The 16,978-nt window shown below is 41.4% G+C and overlaps 1 protein-coding gene, 1 non-coding gene and 1 pseudogene across 5 annotated transcripts in view; 1 reads left to right on the top strand and 2 right to left on the bottom strand.

Annotated features, from left to right (window-relative positions):
* SLC11A2 (solute carrier family 11 member 2) overlaps nt 1–16,978 on the bottom strand; it is a 153,163-nt gene that overhangs the window by 73,582 nt on the left and 62,603 nt on the right. The gene's annotated exons all lie outside the window — the stretch shown is intronic.
* On the bottom strand, nt 749–879 carry LOC114114251 (small nucleolar RNA SNORA38). Its single transcript, XR_003589081.1, has one exon. It is a non-coding gene; the product is annotated as a small nucleolar RNA SNORA38 (small nucleolar RNA).
* On the top strand, nt 12,572–16,655 carry LOC114113747 (N6-adenosine-methyltransferase TMT1A-like; annotated as a pseudogene).

The raw sequence follows: 16,978 nt of genomic DNA, 5'->3' as shown, positions 1-16,978 counted from the left end.
CTCCTGAAAGTCCCTTGAACAGCAAGGAGATCAAAGCAGTCAATTTTAAAGGATATTAACCCTGAATATTCATTGGAAGGACTGATGCTGAAGTTGAAGTTCCAATACTTTGGCCACCTGATATGAAGAGCCAACTCATTGGAAAACACCCTGATGCTGGGAAAGATTGCAGGCAGGAGGAGAAGGTGATAACTGAGGATGAGATGTTTGGATGGCATCATCGACTCAATGGACATCAGTTTGAGCAAACTCTGGGAAATGGTGAAGGACAGAGAAGCCTGGCATGCTGCAACCCACGGGGTCACAAAGAGTCCGATAAGGCTAGTGACTGAACAACAGCAACAACAGAAGGAGAAGGGACAGAGAAAGGACCCAAGAAAATGTTTGAAGAAATAATAGCTAAAAAGTTCCCTAACATGGCAAAGGAAATAGTCAACCAAGTCTAGGAAGTACAGACAGTCCCAGACAGGATAAACTCAAGGAGGAAACACTGAGACACATAGTAATCAAAATTATGAAAATAAAGACAAAGATATTAATAAAACACTAAAAGCAATAAGGGGAAAATGGCATATAATATACAAGGGGACTCCCATCAGGTTATCAGCTGATTTCTCAAAAGAAACTCTACAAGCCAGAAGCAAATGGCACAATATGTCTAAAGCAATAAAAGGGAAGAATGTACAACCAAGAATACTCTACACAGCAAGACTCTCATTCAGACTTGATGGAGAAATCAGAGGCTTTTCTACATTGGATGGTTGATCTTGGACCTGCAGGGAGGAAGCTGGCCACAGACTCCTCCAAATCCACATTTCTTTGCCTCCAAGTCTTACGTGTCCTAAGACAGGAAACCACAGACACACCTTTGTAGGAGGGTCATGCAGGTTCAGTTGCTCAGTTGTGTCCAACTCTTTTCAACCACAATAGACTGTAGCCAGCCAGGTTCCTCTGCCCATGGAAACTTCCAGGCAGGAATTCTGGAGCGGATTGCCATTTCCTCCTCTAAAACACCTTCTACTATTTTGAATATATAACTATTATACACTTAATACCTTTGTATCATGATCAGTCAACAGAAAATAATAGAATTCTATATCACTAAAACTACCATTTCATAGAAAAACTTGTAATCACTTTTAAAAATCCAGATGCATAACAGAATTACCTTGGAATCTTTTGAAAAATAGAAATGCCCAAAGTATTGCTATTCTTCTCCAAAACTCCAGATGTGTTTCTAATGAGCAGCCACGTTTAAAAACAACTGGACTATATGATGATTTTATGCTTTTATCTAATTTGTTTCACCTTTTCTATTTCACATTCAGTGCTCCCATTTCATTTCATTTATGTTTTCCAGTTTCTCCATCTCCATCTCAGTTGTTGTTCTTTCTCAAGCTTTTATCAAGGATAGTAGAAAAGCTTTTGTGTGGATATATATATACATATATAGTATGTGTATGTATGTATTTTAGAAAATTTCTTACTTTTGACTAGCTAGAAAAGTTTGTGACATTTTAATTCCACTTGTTTGACTTAGTATGAAAAGAATGCTAGATTTCTAATTTATATTTACTCAAAGCTTTGATATAGTTCTATATATTTTGGCATCTAGGGTTAGTGCTAAGCCTATAAAATGTATTATCCTAGTGATTTAAAAAATTTTGAATGAGGTTGGAAACTTCTAATCTAATTCTGAGAATATAAGGAAATATAAAAAAAACAGGAAATTAACAAGTGATACACTCTGTGTGTGCTAAGTCACTTCAGTCATGTCTAACTCTGTGCAACCCTATGGACTGCAGCCTGCCAGGCTCCTCTGTCCATGGGATTCTCCAGGCAAGAATACTGGAGTGGGTTGCTGTGCCCTCCTCCAGGAACAAGTGATACATGTATGACCTAAATCAAATCCCTTATTATTATATGGTGAAGGTGATGAATACATTCATGGGATTAGGTCTGGCAGACAGAGTACCTGAAGAACTATGGACAGAGGTTCATAACCTTGTACAGGAGGCAGTGACCAAAACCATCCCAAAGAAAAAGAAATGCCAGAAGGCAAAGTGGTTGTCTGAGAAGTCTTTACAAATAGCAGAGGAAAGAAGAGAAAAGAAAAGTAAAGGAGAAAGGGAAAGATATACCCAACTGAATGAGAATTCCAGAGAGTTCCAGAGAATAGCAAGGAGAGATAAGGCCTTCCTCAATGAAAAAATGCAAAGAAATAGAAGAAAAAAACAGAATGGGAAAGACTAAAGATTTCTTCAACAAAATCAGAGATATCAAAGGAACATTTCATGCAAGGATGGGCATGATAAAGCACAGAGACAGTCAGGACCTAATAGATGCAGAAGAGATTAAGAAGAGGTGGCAAGAATACACAGAACTATACCAAAAAAAGTCTTAATGATATGGATAACCACGATGGTGTGGTTACTCACCTAGAGTCAGATGCCCTGGGGTGTGAAGTCAAGTGAGCCTTGGGAAGCATTACTAGGAACAAAGCTATTGGAGGTGATGGAATTCCAGTTAAGCTATTTCAAATCCTAAAAGATGGTGCTGTTAAAGTGCCACACTCTATATGTCAGCTAATTTGGAAAACCCAGCAGTGGCCACAGGACTGGAAAGGTCAGTTTTCATTCCAATCTCAAAGAAGGCCAGTGCCAAAGAATGTTCAAACTACTGAACAGTTATGCTCATTGCCCATGCTAGTAAGGTTATGCTCAAAATCCTGCAAGCTAGTACTTGAATTGAGAACTTCCAGATGTACAAACTGGGTTTAGAAAAGGCAGAGGAACCAGAGATCAATTTGATAACATTGTTGGATCATAGAGAAAGCAAGGGAATTCCAGAAAAACATCTACTTCTGCTTCTTTGACTATGCTAAAGTCTTTGACTGTGTGGTGTTGGGGTCCTTTAATGGACTGGAACCTGGCGGTCCGGAGTCGACGATAAGAAAGTGAAAGAGAGAAAGAGAGAGAGAGAAAGAAAGAGAGAAAGAAAGAAACGGGGACCCAAGCTCTGATGGAGCAAGGGTGCTTTATTAGCAGAAACGTAGGCTTATATATCTTTACTAAGATGATTACTCAGGTATTACACAGGATGAGATACGTACAAGGTTGCTGATGCTGAAAAGAGTCACTGAAGGGGATTCATACATGTCTCATCTTATGACCTCAGTCCTGGGAACAGCGTGCTGTTTCATTTGTTCCCTGAATAGGAACTGATAAGGAACAGAGATCCTTGAGAAATAGAAAACAGCATGCAGTTATCCTCCTGTTAAATGTTCCCTGACAATTCCCCCTTATTTATTATATTTGTAAAAAGGGTCTTGACTAATTGAGTCTGTTTAGTTTTAACAATTTTTGCATAAAGGCAATGGTAAACAACAAATATAATTGTAACAAAAGGAAGGGGAACACAAGCTTGTATGAAATATGATTGATTATAATGAAAGAAATAGTTATTATGACTATGAATGGTCTCTGTGAAATGTCTAGTCCAAGTTTTAAGTTTTTGGTGTTTGCAGCAAGTTTCAAGATGTCTCATTGTTCAGGCCCAATCTGTTTATCGAGGACGATTCAAGGATGAGGGGGTGTCATTCCATCGTCAAACCAGCCAAGATGTCCTTTGTCATGCTAATGTTCCATCGTAGTGTTAGTAACTTTTCAGGTTACTTGAGTAGCATAATCATACATAGTATTGTTAATATCATCTGAGCAGTTAGATAACCACATACAATGGGGTCCCCCATTGATAATGGTGTGATTAGCCATAAGCATTAATTTTCCTGATTTTGGATTTTGGTCCCTTTTAATACCCTTTTCATGTCTGTCTACCTATTTTTCTTCTCAGGCATTTGGGAACCCAGTCTCAGGGGAAAGGGGGCAATGACCGCTCTGGCTTCTTCAGGCTGTACAGGGGCATTGTGGGGTTCTGGGTTCCCTTTGCCTGCTCTCTGTCAGGGTGCATTAACAGAGGGAGATGAGAGTCCATGGAATGATAAGGTGACTTGTTTCAGCATTGTCTAGGTGTTGTTGAGGGAATATTCTTGTCATACTACCATTTGGAGATTTGTTGTGTTCTGGAAGAAACAAACTTAACAGGAAAGTTTAAGGTACACGGCTCAAAGATTAATAGAAGTAGAAAAGCTGTTTAGGGGCTACCAGGAGAACCAGGACCAGACATTGGTTCATGACATTAGCGTTTTTCTAAGTATGAGAAGATGCAAGAATTTGGGCTCATAAAATCTTTACCTGAAAACATCTGGCTGTCTGAAGGCTGGTCCTTTTGGGTTTTTCTCAGAGCACAGAGTGTCTTATTTCTGATTTCCACCCTGAACTCCTTTCAGGGGGTGTTGAAGGTCAGCAGCTTGTAGTGGTCCTGATGTAATCTTTGTAGAGGCAGTTGGCAAGTACCAACTTCCAGTCAGCAGGGTCCCTTCATAGCCACACATTTGACCATGTTTCATGGCTATTGTGTCTCACGGTGCTGGGAAGGCTCATTCCCAGGTCTAGGGAAGATTCCATTGATGGGCCACTCCGGGTGCTGTTATTGGACCAGGCCTTGCAAGTAGCAAAAGTCTCTGGACTATTATCTCACAAGCCTCTTGGTCCAGGAAAATATTCCCTCTTGTTGTTTCTTCCCATATCTAGAGTTACATTATTACAACCATTGATCTCATGTGGAACTGCATATCAGCATTATATCACAGGCTCAGTCACACATTTGTGAACATAAGAAATTCTTCGGAAACAAGTGACATAGAAAACAATATAGCTAGCTCCTCCATCTGCCAGGGTCCAGTCCTGGTGAATCCAGGGTAATTCGAAGGGGAGACAGTGTAGGCGAGGAAAAACCTATTTATTTAGAAATATAAAAGAGATTAGGAAGAAATAGTGTGATAGGAAAATTTAGTGGAGAAAAGAGGCTGAATAACTTGGTTTATGTGGAGAACTAATAAAGTTCCAAGACAAGGAACTTGCACTGTCTATGTTAGGCCACTGGCGCCCACTTGAATAATGGAGGGTGCACTACCTTAGGCTCCCTCTCTCGTGGGTCTTAAAAGCCAGGGCAAGTAAGTAGACTCGGAGAGCCTCCACATCCCAGATGGGAATTCAGCCTGAAAACAGAGTAAAGAAGACACAGGGGAAACCAGTCTTTCCAGTGACTGGCCCATCCTCTATTGTCTGGAAAGGCCTTTTATGCCTTTTTTTTGTACATAGAGATCAATGGATAATACAAAATTATGCAGCGTCAGCAGCCCTGACTCTTATCGAGACCAGGCTTTCTCTCTGCATACCTAGTTGTATACACAAATCTTAGGTGATTTACATCATCTTCTGGCCAGAAGGCCAATTAACATTTTACAGCCCTTTTCTGATAAGGGTTTGTCAACCAGAAGACTTTTTTGCCTTAAGTGTGTTGTTCTTCCCAAAGTCTGGTGCCACTCTCAGAAAGCACTAAATAAAGTTACATTCTTACATAGCAAGGAATCAACAATTTATAACAAGGAAAAGGAGTACAGTGATTTATAACAAAGAGAAAAGTAATTAACTCAAAAGTCTAGTGTTGCTAACATCAAAACTACTGTATTCCTTTTTCTATATCCCGATTACATTAATTAATATCCTCCCAGGTGCTTAAAAGATAAAGGATATGGAGGCCTGGCAGCAGTCATTGACTCAACAGTGAAACCGGTCACCAATATAATTTTTAGCTCTTTAGAAAAGGCTCTGTATCTTTAAGATGCTTTAAGCTTTGTGCCTCTCGTGGTTGGGGGGCTGTAAACAATTCACAAGTTGTAAAAGTCCAGGCAGACCAGTCAGGTAAATTAGAAACCCATCAAAGGGGTTTAAACCGAGACATTCTTTTTATATGCAGGAGACTGTTAACTGGAGCCCTAAGTTAATTCCTTTTAGAGGTAGAAGAGTGGAAAGCACAGTACAATAAGGCAGCCAGACTCTGGTTGGTAGGTAGATGTTCAGGAAAACCCAGGGGGAACCCCTGAAGCCAGATCACACCTTTGCATATGTCTGGCTTCCTTCCTCATGACCTTTGCCATGGGCAGGATTCCTCACACTGGCTCCCAGCATCCATCCCATGGGATTTTCCAGGCAAGAGTACTGGAGTGGGGTGCCATTGCCTTAGATTTCATCTATATTCTGGAGTGTAAAACATATCACCTCTTGCTAAGTTAGAAAACATAACTTTTCATCTCTATAGTCACCAATATCAAGAACTTTATAATTAATAACTTTGTTATAATGAATAATAATTATAATCCATGTCCTTCCTATCAGAGTTTGAGCTACTAGATGGTTTCGCCAGCAGACCTCAATATTGCTGACTAAGTCCCACCCCTCTCTCAGCCAGCACATCACCTAAAGGGGACTTACACATCTGACCACTCAGCATACCACCTGGATTCCAAGCAGAGCACAGCTCCTAGAACCCACTTAGAGCCTTTTTACTTTTATTTTACATTAATTCTAAGAAGTCAGGATAACACACAAAAAAGTAGAAACCACAAATCCGATATGGGACTGTGGCTGTTACATGGAAAATTGTGGACTATTGATATGAGACAACTTCCGCATACTTCAATCACTCTGAAACATTATTATGAAGATTATTGGGAATTCCCTGGTGGTCCAGTGATTAGGACTCCACGCTTTCACTACCAAGGGTGTGAGTTTGATCTCTGGTCAGGCAACTAAGAGCCCACAAGTCACACAGCACTGGCCCCCTCCAACCCACCTCCCAAAGAAGACTATTATTATTAGAGTTCCCTGGTGATAGAGTGGTTAGGATTCTAGCCTTTCACTACTATGCCCCGGGTTCAATCCCTGGCTGGGGAACTGAGATCTTGCAAGCCACGCAGCATAGCCAAAAAATAAACTAATTAAATGAATAAAATAAAATAGACAGAAGTGCCAAAGTGTGTTGAATGGTTATTTTCAGTTCAGTTCAGTTGCTCAGTTGTTTCCGACTCTTTGCGACCCCATGAACTGCAGCATGCCAGGCCTCCCTGTCCATCAAAAACTGCTAGAGTCTACCCAAACCCATGTCCATTAAGTCGGTGATGCCAACCAACCATCTCATCCTCTGTCGTCCCCTTCTCCTCCAGCCCTCAGTCTTTCCCAGCATTAGGGTCTTTTCCAATGAGTCAGCTCTTTGCATCAGGTGGCCAAAGTATTGGAGTTTCAGTTTCAACATCGGTCTTTCCAATGAACACCCAGGACTGATCTCCTTTAGGATGGACCGGTTGGATCTCCTTGCAGTCCAAGGGACTCTCAAGAGTCTTCTCCAACACCACAGTTCAAAAGCATCAATTCTTCAGCGCTCAGCCTTCTTCACAGTCCAACTCTCACATCCATACATGACCACTGGAAAAACCATAGCCTTGACTAGACGGACCTTTGTTGGCAAGGTAATGTCTCTGCTTTTTAATATGCTGGCTAGGTTGGTCATAACTTTCCTTCCAAAGAGTAAGCATCTTTTAATTTCATGGCTGCAGTCACCATCTGCAGTGATTTTGGAGCCCAAAAAATAAAATCTGACACTGTTTCCACTGTTTCCCCATCTATTTCCCATGAAGTGATGGGACCGGATGCCATGATCTTCGTTTTCTGAATGTTGAGCTTTAAGCCAAGTTTTTCACTCTCCTCTTTCACCTTCATCAAGAGGCTCTTTAGTTCCTCTTCACTTTCTGCCATAAGGGTGGTGTCATCTGCATATCTGAGGTTACTGATATTTCTCCTGGCAATCTTGATTCCAGCTTGTGCTTCTTCCAGCCCAGCGTTTCTCATGATGTACTCTGCATATAAGTTAAATAAGCAGGGTGACAATATACAGCCTTGATGTACTCCTTTTCCTATTTGGAACCAGTCTGTTGTTCCATGTCCGGTTCTAACTGTTGCTTCGTGACCTGCCTACAGATTTCTCAAGAGGCAAGTCAGGTGGTGTGGTATTCCCATATGTTTCAGAATTTTCCACAGTTTATTGTGATCCACACAGTGAAAGGCTTTGGCATAGTCAATAAAGCAGAAATAGATGTTTTTCTGGAACTCTCTTGCTTTTTCATTATTAATATTATATTAGTAAGAATAACTCAAGTTTCTAATTGCTGCTCTACTCAGGAAGGACCAATTCAATTAGATTACTTTTGTCTTGATGATTGATAACTGGTTTCAGAAGGCACAGAAGTATTCAATATATTTGAGGAAGATTCCTATTCAAAACAGGCCTTTAAAGGTTATATTTTAAAACAATTGAGACAGTAGTGTATTTTCCCCAGTATCATGTGTGAAAGGGTGATAGCTAAATAATTTTAAAAAGAAATGTCTCACCATAAAATCAAATTATTGCAATTCTAAGTGATTATTCCCATAATTACTTACAGAACTTTTAAACACAGAGTCTGATCTTTTTTCTGAAATCTCTCTCCAAGGAAGAAAATGGATTCTAGATTTCAACTTCTTGCTTTTTTCTTTCTTTCTTTTTTTTTTTTTTGCTGTGCTGTGCAGCTTGTAGGATCTTAGTTTCCAGACCAAGGATGGAACCTGGGCCTGGAAGCAAAAACCCAGAGTTCCAACCACTGGACCATCAGGGAATTCCCTAGATTCCAACTTTCTCATCAAAACATTGAGTCAGCAACTATAACTTCCATTGCTTGCAGTGTCTAGAGAACGTAATTAGGGCAAGGAATGGAGAGTCAATATGCACTGGGTACTGCCCAGTGTTTAGGTTTCCACAAAAATCCAACACCCATAGAGAAGCAGTAAGTTAATATAAGACCACTTTGCTCTCTAGGACCAAACCCCCAGGTCACTTCAGTCATTAAATTATGCTAAGAAAAAGATCAAGTGGAGACACAAGCAACAAGATTCAACCCTGCAGTGCTCGGACAGTTATGATTAACAAGGTGCCTTGACATTCTAGCTTACCCCCAACCACTAAGCATCACCTTCTCTTAGAGCCAGTAAGTCTCCTCCTATCAAACAGCCATTGACAGCAGGGGGAAAAAGGCACTCATGGATCAATGTAATATAACTATTTTATCCCATTCCTTATCAAAAAAGTTGTAAGACTGTTTTACAAGATAAGAATGCTAATTACTTTTCTGTCTAAATGTCAAAAGTCTACATATTCTTTGACCCAGTAATTCCATTTCTAAGAATGCATAATAAAGAAACACTTGTATAGGAAGTATCAACATGTGCAAGAATATTTCCCACAGAACTGTTTGTAGTGCCAAAAGACTAAAACATCATAGGACATTCATAGAATGGAATACCATAAACAAGGCAAATCTAAACGGATTGACAGGAAACAGTCTCCAAGATACACTGTGATGCTAAAGATACAATTTATAGAACACTATGCTATCATTTATGCAGCAAGAGAGAGAGAATATACATGTACAAACGAAATCCAAAGGATACCCAAAACTGGTAATGCCGACTCCAAGAGGAAGGAGTGGAGGAGCACAAATGAGGTCAGGCAAAAGGAGGACCTCTCATGAATATACACTGTATACGGTTTTGCAATTTAAAATAATTTTGCCAAGTAAACGTATCATTCATCTTCTAAAAACATACAGTTCATGCAGATTTACTCAGTTCCCCAACAAACACCTCAGGCACCTTCCATTTCTCCATGAACACTTTAGGGATATATCAGTTCTCTCTGATAAACCTTCAGCAGTGGATAACCAGAGATCTGAAGCTGTCGGTGGGCAGGCATATGTGGCCTTAAGCTTAACTTACTACTGTTTTGACTGAATACTGGAGTGGGTTGCCATGCCCTTCTCTAGGAGACCCTCTCAACCCAGGGATCGAAACTGGAACTCCTGCATTTCGTGTGGATTCTTTACCACCTGAGCCACCAGGGAATCAAGACTCATACATTCCTCCTCTACCACTTGGAACCTGCTGAAATTTCAATAGTTAACTTTCAGCCTCCTTTCTAGGAATTTCATAGACACTCTTAGTGACCGATGAAACAAAAGAAAACAAAAATAACCCACACAAGATGACCTACTAGCAATAAGAACAAAGACAAGACTGAGAACCCTAATTTCCCAGTGTAAGTCTTTACTGGGAACTGATCTTATGCTAAAAAATGTAAGTTACTCTGACCTTAAATTAAAAATGGAAGAGGAATTAGACAACAAATATATTTTTATCATTGGCCAACTCTTTTATATTCCATTCTGATGGTATTACAGTTTATAATTTATATTTGTTTTACTATGTCCATGATATTCTTGATGATACCTGGAGTACTCTTCATGTGTCTGCAGGGGCCAATAAACATTAATTGTTTAATACATGCTTATTAAATTATCAAAAGACTAATTGGCATTGGATGGCTGAGACAGCAAGGGTCTAGTTCTTCTGACTCCTTATATTCTGCACATTCAAATGCTCCCTAACCAGAGAGACTCCCACGATAAAGATGACAACAATAATAAGGCAAAAGGCTTCCCTTTCAGCCTCAAACACTCCACTCTTTGAAGACGTCACTCCCTGTCTTCCTTATGTAAACAGGATTCATAAAGACAAGGTCCTCCACTCAAACCAAGCCCGTATCCAACTTTCAACACTATGCAAGTCCTAAACTGTCTTTATCCAAAGTTAAATAACTAAGCTTATACTGTGTGTGTGTGTGTGTGTGTGTGTACTCAAAGTCACTCAGTCGTGTCCAACTCTTTGCGACCCCATGGACTGTAGCCCACCAGGCTCCTCTGTCCATGGAATTTTTCAGGCAAGAATACTGGAGTAGGTTGCCATTTCCTCCTCCTGGGCATATTCCCAACCCAGGGATTTAACCAGAGGCTCCTGCATTGGCAATTGGATTCTTTACCACTGAGCCACTTGGGAAGATAAATATTATCTTCAGCTACTCTAAGAGCATTCCTCCTTGTGACATTGAAAAGTTGTTGCGGAACCACAAAAAGACACCAGGGTTCTTGGCCTCCGGAGGAGAAGAATTCAATCTGGGGCCAGAGATGAGGCCTGATCGCTCAGAGCTTTTGTGTAATAAAGTTTTATTAAAGTGTAAAGGAGATAGAGAAAGCTTCTGACATAGGTATCAGTAGGCTGCAAACAGAGTACCCCCCTGCTAAGTCTTCAGCTGGATGTTATATAGTCACTAGTAGTTTGCTAATGAAAAAAAGCAATGTCTTAAAACTCAGAATGGCACCAGGCCCCTCAACCATAAGATGTATTTTGGAGTAATCTTGGCACCAGACAAGTCATCTCGGGCCATAAAACGATTGACTTGAATCTTGTAGAAGAGCAGATTACCATACAAACAGTTTCGTTTACATAGATTAGGGCAACAATATCTGAGTATAACATACTGGTTTGTCAAGTAGGTTCTGAGCCATTAGGCAGAACCGCCTTGAAGACAGAGTCTGGGGTAAATGCATAGTACATTAACATAGCTTAAGACAAACATTTCCATAAGAAGAATGCATTGATTAACTCAAGGTTTGAGAATAGTTAATTTCAGGTGAAACCAGGTGTCATTATGGCAACACAGTATTTTAAGAGAAACTTCTTTTAAATTGTATAGAGAAGGGAAAACATATCGCTAGTTTGTTTCCTCCTGCCGCTTAAGAGAGAGATAAAAATGTCTGACTCTTGCAGCCTATTTCCTCCTTTTGGAGACCCCTGGACTTCCTGCCTGTTACCCGCTCATTATCTTTAGCTATCCTAAAAGTATTCCTCCTTGTGATAATGCTGGAATGCACTAGACGTATCCCCCTGTGAGAATGAAGGATTTATTACCTGTTTCTAGTGAGAAGGCTGTTGGCCTCAGGCATGAACTCTTACCACTTTCTCAGGCAGGCAACATCAAATAATTGATCTAGGTGGGAAGGTGAAGATTCACCCCTCTTACCTTAACCCAGGACAGCTCTGATGGTCAGCTCAGCCTGTATCCTACATCACAGCTCAACTTCTCCTATGCAGACTGCTTCCTTCCCCTTCTTCAGTGTTTATCTTAAGATCATCTCCTAATAAGACTGCCTCCATCTCAAAGTTGGTTTCCCTTCTTACACTTTCCTGCATCCAGTAATTAACATATCTGAAAAGGTGATCTGTATTCCTCTACTTAACACTCATTTTTCCATCCTTTTGTGATCCCCTCCCTAGAAATTACGTTCTCATTAGCTAAATGAGATCATCACCAAGTAGAGTCAGAAAACCCACCAACTCTTCAACTCTCTCCATCTTTGGAATGTGATACCATTCCTCTCACACCGCTTTCTTTGGCTTCCATTATTTTTCTTTCACTACTGCTTTCAATTGGCACTTTCTTCCTCCTACTCCTCACATGCAGACATTGCTTAGGTTCACTCCTTCATCCTCTTCTAATTTTAAACAACCTGTCTGCAGTTTCAGTGTAATAACACTGAGGACCCAATCAGCATTAGAGACATTCGTGGGGCAGTAAGAGTAAAAACAGCCTCTTAAGGGTAAAACAGACCTGGATTCCAGGTCAAGCCAACTGAGAAACTGTGGGTAAATCATCAAATCTTGTCGTTTCTTTACCTGAACGGAGTATGACGCCAGCCTCACAAGGATGCTCCCTGTATTTCCGCTCCCCCGATGTACCGCTGTTCCCTTCTCCTCCCTGTCTGTTCACATGCCGTGCCTCTGCTGCAGCGTTCGGGCTCTGCCCAGCCTCCATCTAGCTGATTCCTACTTACCACCGATGTCTCACTTTGCCTTTATAAAAAATAACTGTTTATTTATTTTATTTTTGGCTGTGCTGGGTCTTCTTTGCTGCACAGGCTTTTCTCTAGTGGCAGAGCTCAGGGACTTCTCTCCAGTTGCGGTGAGCAGGCTTCTTATTGTGGCAGCTTCTCTTGTTGCAGAGCATGGGCTCCAGAGCACGTGGGCTCTGTAGTTGCAGCTCCCCAGGTCTAGAGCACAGGCTCAATAGTTGTGGCTTATGGACTTAGTTACTCCATGGTATGTGGGATCTATCCAGATCAGGGGTCAAACCCATGTCCCCTGCATTGGCAGGCGGATTCTTATCCCCTGTACCAGCAGGGAACTCCCTAATGTCTCACTTCAGATGTTCCTTCCTCTAGGGGGTACTTCCTAGAGGAAGTCCAAAAGACTGGACTCTGTGCTCCCAATGCAGGGGGCCCAGGTTGGATCCCTGGTCAGGAACTAGTTCCCACATGCCACAACTCAAAATCCTGCATGCTGCAACTAAGACCTGGGGCAGAAAAATAGATAAATAAATAGATGTTTGTTCCTCCAAAAAGCCCTTTGTGACTCCAGTCTCTGAGTGAGATGTGTCTTCTAAGACACCTATACTCTATACTGTATTCTTCCCTTTCCCATAGCATGATCCCATGGAATTCTGATACCAAAACCAAACGAAGACGACACAAGGATTTCTGCACTTTTTAGCATACCATTAAAAAGACAAGCCATGGAGTAGGAAAACATACTTGCAAATCACATATTTAATAATGACTTGCAAAGAATTCTCAACACTCAATAAGAAAATAACCCAATTTTAACATATTCAGGGAATTCCTTGGTGGTCCAGTGGTTAGGGTGCTGCACTTCCACTCCAGGGGGCGCAGGTTCAATCCTTGGTTGGGGAACTAAGATCCTACATGCCATGCAGCATAGGCAAAAACAATCAGAATCATAATTAATAAAATGTTCAAGAGATTTGAACAAACACTGCAAATAAGATACATAGATGGCAAATAAGCCCATTGAAAGATGCTTGATATCATTAATCACCTGGGAGATGCAGATTAAAACTACAGTGAGGGACCACAAGACATTTTTTAGGATGGCTAAGATTAAAAGGCTGACCACACCAAGTGTAGGTGAGGATACAGAGCAACTCAATCTCTCATACACTGCTGGTGGTACAACCACTTTGGAAAACAGTTTGGCGGTTTCTTTAAAAGGTAAATATATACCTCCATGTGACTTATACATTCTACTCATAGGAATTTATCCAGAAGAAAGCATATGTCCACACATAGATTTGTACACTAATGTTCACAATAGCTTAATTAAAAAAAAAAAAAACATTTATTTTTTTGACTGCATTGGGTCTTAGCATGGTGCACAGGATCTTTGTTGCAGCACATTGGATCTTTCCTTGCGGTTCATGGACTCTCTAGTTGTGGTTTGTGGGTTCCAGGCTCAGTAGTTGTGGCATGCAGGCTTAGTTATTCTGTAGTACATGGGATCTTAGTTCCCTGACCAAAGATCGAACCTGATTCCACTGCATTGCAAGGTGGATTCTTAACCCCTGGACCACCAGGAAAGTCCCCATAGTAGCGTCATTTGTAATAGCCAAAAACTGTTAACAATCCAAATGTCCATCAACAGGTGAGTGGATAAACAAACTGTTTTAGATCCGTACAGTGGAATACTACCCAGGAGGAAAATTAACGGATGCATGCAACAATGTGGATGACTCTCAATGATGCTAAATGAAAGACGCCAGAGGGGAAAAAAAGTAGATACTGTATGATTCCATTAACATTAAATTATGGGAAATGCAAACTAATCTCTAGCAACAGAAAACAGATCTCAGTGGTGGCCCAGGAGCAGGGCGGACAGGAAAGAGGGATTACCAAGAGGCAAGAGGTATTTGGGGGAGGTGATAGGTATATTCATTACTTTGACCGAAGCAATGATTTCATGGGTGTGTACATGCATGAAAACTTAACCAAACTAGACAGCTTAAATGTGTGTACTTTATTGTATGTCATGTCTGCCTCAAGAAAGCTGTTAAGATGGAATATATATTTATAAAATATGTGTGGGTATAACAAATAATAGTGGCTTACCTGGTGGCTCGGTCTGTGAAGAATCTGCCTGCAAAGCTGGAGACCCTGGCTCCATCCCTGGGTGGGGAAGATCCTCCAGAGAAGGAAATGGCAACCCACTGCAGCATTCTTGCTTGCTAAATCCCATGGACAGAGGAGCCTGGAGGGCTACAGTCCATGGAGTCGCAAGAGTCAGACACAACTTAGCAACTAAACCATGGTAACAAATAATAAAACAACAGAACATTCTCTGCATCCATCACCTGGTTTAAAAAAGTAAATATCATTATTTTTGAAAATTTCTGTGTTCCCTGATCACCCAAAACCTCAGGCTTTCTTGTTTAAAATAGAGGGGTATCTGGAAACATTTTCTGAATACTCTAGGTTCCCAAAAGTGATTATTCTGGGGAGTACTTTTTTATGTAAATAAGCTCAATAATGTAGTACAGTGCATGTAAGCATGTTAATTCATTTCAGTAGTGTCCTTCTCTTTCTGACCCTATGGACTGTAGCCTGCCAAGTTTCTCTGCCTATGGGATTCTCCAGGCAAGAATACTGGAATAGGATCTACCTGACCCACGTATCGAACCCTCCTCTCTTGAGTCTATCTGGCATTAGTGGGCAGGTACTTTACCACTAGCACCACCTGGGGAGCCCCTGAACTGAAGCTGTGTGGCACAGTTTGAAGGTGAAACTTGCCCTTTAAAAGACGGGTAGCCAAAAACAGTGATTTAAAAATAATCCCATTGTGGAGTTATGAACACCTGAGTGCCTCTGCTGAGAATGCAAAAGGGAAAGGTCTTACCAACTGTGACCAGATGGGCAAGTGCTTTCACTTAAAAAAAAAAAAACCACGAGGCAGAAGTGGGCAAGATGGAAAGGAAGTAGGCAGGGGCATGTAGTAATAACTGGGCCTAGGCATGGGCTTACTGGTGTGGGTTTTAGCCAGGCTCCACCCACAGATCGTTTTCTTAGGAGAGGTCACTCACAGATAAGCTGTGAGTGCACACACTCCGCATTTGAAACTGCAGTAGCAGTCTCTAAGCAGGAGTAGGGGGTTGTAATCAGCTTTCCTTCTAAGGAAAAGCTGGGAACTTTCTCATTTCACTTCATGAAAAGTAAGCCATGAGGCAACTTCTGCCAAACATCTATTAATTGGATGAAATAGGTCTCTTGCCAGAGATTTGACTTCAGCTGTGTATTTCCAGTACAGCCAGTTCTTTACTCTGCAGCTGATTGGCTCTGGAGTGTGGCCAGATATCTGCTTCCCCCAATTAAAGGAGTCGGATCTCTAACTGTTGATCTGTTCTCTTCTGAGTGATGGCACTAACCATTTTATTCTCCGGCTGGCCGTCTGCATCCTGGCATTTCCCATGTACCTGCTGGACTTTCTGGGCTTGTGGAACTGGATAGGCAAACAGTGGTTCCCCTACTTCCTGGCGAGGTTCACTGTGATGTATAATGAACAGATGGTGAGCAAGAAGCAGGAGCTCTTCAGCAACCTGCAGGAGTTCACGGGCCCCTCCAGGAAGCTCTCCCGGCTGGAGCTGGGCTGTGGCATGGGGGCCAACTTCAAGTTCTACCTCCCCTGGATGCCAGGTGACCTGTGTTGATCCCAACCCCAGCTTTGAGAAGTTCTTGATCAAGTGCATTGCCCAGGCTGACACCTGCAGTTTGAGCCCTTCTAATGGCTGCCGGGGAGAACATGCGCCAGGTGGCCACAGGCTCCATGGATGTGGTGGTCTGCACCCTGGTGATCTGCTCGGTGAAGAACCAGGAGCAGATCCTCCAGGAAGTGTGCCGAGTGCTGAGGCCAGTGAATGTGGGTTGAGGAGGGCTGCTTAGTAGCAACCATTATCACCAAGGACAGCCCTCCCAATTTCAGTAAATCAAACACCGTAACACAAAAGTAAAGCTCCTGGAAAAGATACTGTTGAGTTTTTCAAAAAAGTCTCAGCGTGCAGAAGACGCTATAAAGGAAAAGACTGATAATACACATATAAATACATAAATAAATAAAATTTTATAACTCCTGCAGGGAAAAGGACTATAAACAAACTGAAAGTACAAAAATTTGTAAAAATATTTGCCAAGGATGACAGATAATGGGTTAACTTCCTTCATATTAAGACATTACAAATCAACAAGATCAAC

The sequence above is a fragment of the Ovis aries genome, chromosome 3 (assembly GCF_016772045.2).
Source record: "Ovis aries strain OAR_USU_Benz2616 breed Rambouillet chromosome 3, ARS-UI_Ramb_v3.0, whole genome shotgun sequence".
Taxonomy (NCBI): Eukaryota; Metazoa; Chordata; class Mammalia; order Artiodactyla; family Bovidae; genus Ovis; species Ovis aries.
This window is presented reverse-complemented; position numbering and strand designations above follow the sequence as displayed.